The following is a 6,204-nucleotide window of genomic DNA, read 5'->3' on the forward strand; positions in this document are numbered from 1 at the left end:
TCCTGAATGTTGAATACCCCTGGATGTTGAGTTCCCAGCCCTGCTCATCCTGGAGCCACGTCTCCGTAATCCCAATCACATCATATTTGTTAACATCTACTTGCACAGTTAATTCATCCACCTTATTGCGGATACTCCTTGCATTAAGACACAAAGCCTTTAGGCTTGTTTTTTTAACACCCTCTGTCCTTTTAGAATGTTGCTGTACAATGGCCCTTTTTGTTCTTTGCCTTGGGTTTCTCTGCCCTCCACTTTTCCTCATCTCCTTTCTGTCTTTTGTTTTTGCCCGCTTTTTGTTTCCCTCTATCTCCCTGCATTGGTCCCCATCCCCCTGCCATATTAGTTTAACTCCTCCCCAACAGCACTAGCAAACACTACCCCGAGGACATTGGTTCCGATTCTGCCCAGGTGCAGACCGTCCGGATTGTACTGGTCCCACCTCCCCCAGAACCAGTTCCAATGCCCCAGGAATTTGAATCCCTCCCTGCTGCACCATTGCTCAAGCCACGTATTCATCTGAGCTATCCTGCGATTCCTACTCTGACTAGCATGTGGCACTGGTAGCAATCCCGAGATTACTACTTTTGAGGTCCTACTTTTTAATTTAGCTCCTAGCTCCTTAAATTCATTTCGTAGGAACTCATCCCTTTTTTTACCTATGTCATTGGTACCAACGTGCACCACGACAACTGGCTGTTCTCCCTCCCTTTTTAGAATGTCCTCCACCCGCTCCGAGACATCCTTGACCCTTGCACCAGGGAGGCAACATACCATCCTGGAGTCTCGGTTGCGGCCGCAGAAACGCCTATCTATTCCCCTTACAATTGAATCCCCTATCACTATCGCTCGCCCACTCTTTTTCCTGCCCTCCTGTGCAACAGAGCCAGCCACGGTGCCATGAACTTGGCTGCTGCTGCCCACTCCTGATGAGTCATCCCCCTCAACAGCACTCAAACCAGTGTATCTGTTTTGCAGTGGGATGACCACAGGGGACCCCTGCACTACCTTCCTTGCACTACTCTTCCTGCTGGTCTTCCATTCCCTCGCTGGCTGTGGACCCTTCTCCTGCAGTAAGACCAACTCGCTACACGTGATACTCACGTCATTCTCAGCATCGTGGATGCTCCAGAGTGAATCCACCTTCAGCTCCAACTCCGCAACGCGGACCGTCAGTAGCCGGAGGTGGACACACTTCCCGCACATGTAGTCGTCAGGGACACTGGTGTTGTCCCCGTGTTCCCACATGGTAAAGGAGGAGCATATCACGTGACTGAGCTGTCCTGCCATGACTTAACCCTTAGATACACTTAAATTGCCGACAACAATGTTAAAAGTTACTGACTAATAAAGAAAAAGAAAAACTACTCACCAATCAGCAGCCAATCACTTACCACGTTGGCTGTGACGTCACCTTTTGATTTCTTTCTACTTCTTTTTTGCCTTTTTTGCCTTCTCTCCCAGCTGGAGCTGCACTGGTACGCCTCTCTCGACGCTCCCCGGACTGCTGAGCCTTTTATAAGCCGCTGCCTCTCTCGACTCTCCTTCGGCTTGAGGTAGTCCCAAACCAGTATGCAAAACTCTGAATATTCCTTCTCCGTTGGTTTTGTTGGTGTGAGCAGATTCCGGATGAGGCTGTATATTTTAGGCCCACAGACAGTGAGGAGAACCGCCCTGTGCTTGGCCACGTTAGTGTCTCCTTCCAGCTCGTTGGCCACAAAATACTGGTCGAGCTGCTCGACGAAGGATTCCCAATCATCACCCTCTACGGATCTCTCTAATATTCCAACAGCAGCCATGGTTGTGTGAAGATTCGTATTCTGTTACTCGTCGCCAATTTTTGTGTGTAGAAGAACTCCCCGAGGCTGAGTACTGTGAGCTAAACTTAGTGTGACGTTAGTTATCTTTATTACAACTCCAAAGTGCCTGAACATCATGGCAGCCAACCTTTTATACTGGCCCTGTCCGTGTGGACAGGTGACCATTAGGACTCCAACAGTCGCGCCCTCTGGTGGCAACTATTACAGAGTTACATACATCACATAATTGTTCTCGATAAGAAGTTACAATTCCAATGAATGCCTGAATCATTCGAAAGAAGCCTGGTTTGTAGGACAAGGCTACATATCAGGAAGGAGTGCAGTTAGATGACAAGGGAAGTGATTTTCTGATTATAAGTTTGGAGAATAAAAAGAGTAAATGCTGGAATCACTGAGCAGGCCAGGCAGCATCTGTGGAGAGAGAAACAGAGTTAACGTTTCAGGTTAATGATCTTCCATCAGAAATTGGGCAGTTGTGTTAGGTAATACTATTAAAAGTTTCAATTGTCACGTAGCAGGGGTAAGGAAAATATATAAAATGTGGCATTTGGAACAGATAGTTTAGAATCCGATTAATGTTTGATCAATTTGTACACCGAGCTGGGAACTGTAACGTGTTTGAGTTCTTCGGCTAACATTCGCATGGTTTGGGTGTAAGTACTGTTAAGTGTATGCATAATTATTGTCTGCTTAATAACTCTGACATTTAATGTTGCGGACCCTATTCCTGCACTGCGCGTGTTCCAGCTCTGCTTGTGGCACCGATCCCTTCAATCCGTCGCTTACAGCGACAGTTGGATTCACCGTTTATTTGTTTGGTGAAATTTCAAAGATTGAAAGCGGCGCACATCAACTGGTCACCTACTCACTAACCGCTACACACTGCTCCCGTGAGATGGAAGCCCAGCTACTGTTTCAAGCTTGAATGCAGGTGCAAGCAAAACTCATTCATAGAAAGTCCAAGTCCCTGAGGCACCTGATTATTTGCACGGAACTCCTTCGTGTGGGGTGATTTGGGCACATCTTTCCCCACACGACAACAATTAAAACATAACTCAACGGCTGTAAAGCGCTTTGGGGCGTCATGAGTTCCTGAAAGGTGTTGCAGAAATGCAAGTCCTCCTTTGCAAAAGTTCGACGCAATTTCAAAATTCTTGTGTAAACTGAGGGCTCGTACAGAATTTAAACCCGGGACCTCTCGCAAATTTCAAGTAACAACCCCGAAGCAAGAATCATACCCCTAGACCAAAGAGCCAACTGTTAACAAATGTGAAGATAAGGTGCAACCATTATTGAAGCATTTTTAGTGTGTTGCTGTTCTTGATCGGAGGAGCTCATGAGACGGATTCAGTGACTTCGCTTTTTCGACCTGTCTTCTGAAGCACTGCACAGTCCCACTCCGACAGTCAATGAGCTGTTGGGACGTTAGTGTATCCTGGTTGTGGGTGGTCACCCCGAGCGCAGCAGAGGGGTTTCTGCATTAGTTCTGGGTGGGGACAGTATCTTTCCCCTTCTCTCTTCCTCTTGTCTATATCCCTGTGCTTTGGTTTCTCTATTTATTCCCCTGTCTCAGTTTCTAGTGTTTAAAAGGGTACAGAAGATGAAATGGTTGTCACTGTGGAACAATTTCTCTCACTCAAAGATAGACACACTACCGTTCCACCACGAGGTCTAGATAGGTAGCCGTTGACATTCAGGTTCATATATAAATATATATAAATATATCGACATGTATCGTAACTGTTCCCTGGTGGTCGAGGGGTTAAGATCTGGTGCACTAATCTGGTTTCAATCCTCGATCAATTCATCGCATAAAAAAAATTGAGGTCTGTGAGACGATTAATAATTGCTGTAATCACCATGAATACCAATACTGTCATGTGTCTCACACTACTGTACATAACTGTATCTTACCATGCCATACATGACTGTAACCAGAGATCACCTGTAACCACAAGCTTACCTTACCACCAGGGGTACATTTGCAGGAGACACTGGATAACTTTCCCAGACAGGTATATAAGGACAGGTCTCAGGTAAGTGTGGCATTCGAGAGCTGTGTAATAAAGGTGCAGGTCCTGAGTGACCTTGACTTCAGTATGTGCCTCGTGTGAGTCTGTACTACAGGGTCAGGACTTTACAGTGGCGACGAGTTACGGGATTACAGAATCCACAGATTGGCGACCAACGGCTCAGGTGAAAAGTACAATGCTGGATATAATTGGGAGGACTTTATAGAAAGGCTCCAGCAAAGCTTTGTAACCAAAGACTGGTTGGGCGACAATAAGGCAGACAAGAGAAGAGCCCATCTCTTGACCAGCTGTGGCTCGAAAACATGCGCTTTAATGAAGGACCTGCTGGCACCCGAGAAACCAGCAAGCAAGTCGTTTGAAGAATTGAGCACACTGGTGAGAGACCACCTGAAGCCAGCAAGCAGCCTACACATGTAACCTACCTCGGACCCGTGCCAAAGGTCCCCGTACACCGAGCACAGGCTCAGGAAAACCCCAAAAGAGAGGATATCCCGGTCACTGGGCCTTCCAGCAACACTGAACAAGTGCCCGTTCTGAAACTTTTCAGTGTAATAACTTGCAACTGGAACATCTAACAGTCAGGATGGCCGAGCGGTCTAAGGCGCTGCGTTCAGGTTGCAGTCTTCTCTGGAGGCGTGGGTTCAAATCCCACTCCTCACATTCAGTGTTTTTAATTACAAACTCATTTGTTTGGACACCACTCTGAAGTGCTTTGTGACATCCATCGAACTTAATAAAATGACGCCACATCAATTACAAACAGTGATATCAAAGTTACTTCCCAAGCCGGGAATCGATCCCGAGTGGCTGGAACGAAAGGAATGGTTTTGTGAAGCATTGAAAGGTGCCCTCGGAATATGTCGCACTGCTCATTTAAAACACGGTTATAATTTGTTTCAGTGCAAAAGATGGCAGGCTCGAAGGGCCAAATGGTCGACTCCTGCTACTGGTTCTTGTGTTCTTATACAGAGCACAGAACAAATGATTAAATGATCAACTCTCCCTCAGTTCGCATTACTTTCATTGTGCAAAATAATTTATGGGTTAATTAATGATGTTTTCCTGTGAAAGCAACTTAAAAATTTAAGGAAAATAAATCGGCCAATTTGGGACTTGAACTCACAACCCTGAAATTTAGAGTCTTATTCTCTACCGACTGAGCTAGCCAGTACGACTTAAATTGCATATTCCTGTCGCTGCTGGCTGCTAGGGGCCAGTTGGCTCCGCACCATGGCTTTATCTCGAACTTCAAACCTCGAAACTGTTTCTCCTGATTTCCAAGCCCATTGTATTGCAGAACTTTCATTTCGACGAACATCTTCGACGAACATCTCCAACTCACTGTGTAAGCCTCGAGGCGCAACGGTAGTTTGTCTAATTCTAGATCCGTAGGTTGTGTGTTCCAATCAGGTCGAGGTCACTGTTCTTTCAGACATTTTTTTTCCAGAATTAATATTTCCTTTGCTGTTTGGCAATAACCAGACCCTTGCTCCAAGGTCTCTCTCACTATTTCCCCGGTTTCAGGCAGAGATACGCCTGCTGCCCTCATTAATTTCATGTGACAGGACACAAAAGTTCAAAATCAACCTGCAGGTGGCCACACACAGCACTGAATAGTCAGGATGGCCTGACTATTATCCCGACCACAGTGGATAACCTCATATTTCCCACATTATACTCCATCTGACAAATTACTGCCCAGCCACTAAGCCTATCGATATCGGTTTGCAGATTGTTTGTGTCGTCCTCATAACTTGCTTTCCCACCGATCTTTGGATCATCTTCGCTACATTACCAACATGCAGAGCACAGAACCAATTATTGACCGACTGACTTTCCCTCAGTTAGCATTTCTTTCATTGTGCAAAAGCAGATTTTCGATTCATTAACGATGTTATCCCATGAAAGCAAAATAAAAGTTAAACGTAAATAATTTGCACACTTAAAAGGAATATTTTTGGTTGGTGCAGTTCCGGTCAGAGAAATGCTGTGAAAGGAACTTTTTGCAGAGAGAGGGATTGAGTATTTCAGCTTGTTGCTGAACACTTCTCTCTGGGAACAGAACTAGGCACCAGTTTTTGTAGTGTAGCGGTTATCAAATTTGCCTCACACGCAAAAAGTCCCCGGTTCAAGCCCGGGCGGAAACATTATTTCTGAAACAAAAGCTGGTTTTCAATGTTCATTGTTCATGTGACAATGGCCTCCTTCCGTGCTACAAACTTCTCTGATTCCATGATGAGCAATGAACATTTAAAACCAGTCTCCTAAAATGCAGAGTGTGTAAAATCAGAAAATGAATAAAACTTCCTCAATGATTCAAGTTTCACAAATTATTAAAATTAAGTTGTTGAGGT

At 45.4% G+C, this 6,204-nt stretch overlaps 2 non-coding genes across 2 annotated transcripts; both read left to right on the top strand.

The window, feature by feature from the left end:
* Positions 1–4,427: 4,427 nt before the first annotated feature.
* On the top strand, positions 4,428–4,510 carry trnal-cag (transfer RNA leucine (anticodon CAG)). The gene has a single exon. It is a non-coding gene; the product is annotated as a tRNA-Leu (tRNA).
* Positions 4,511–5,924: 1,414 nt separating this feature from the next.
* On the top strand, positions 5,925–5,997 carry trnav-cac (transfer RNA valine (anticodon CAC)). Its single transcript has one exon. It is a non-coding gene; the product is annotated as a tRNA-Val (tRNA).
* Positions 5,998–6,204: the final 207 nt, after the last annotated feature.

This window comes from Pristiophorus japonicus, unplaced genomic scaffold (assembly GCF_044704955.1).
Source record: "Pristiophorus japonicus isolate sPriJap1 unplaced genomic scaffold, sPriJap1.hap1 HAP1_SCAFFOLD_30, whole genome shotgun sequence".
Lineage (NCBI taxonomy): Eukaryota > Metazoa > Chordata > Chondrichthyes > Pristiophoridae > Pristiophorus > Pristiophorus japonicus.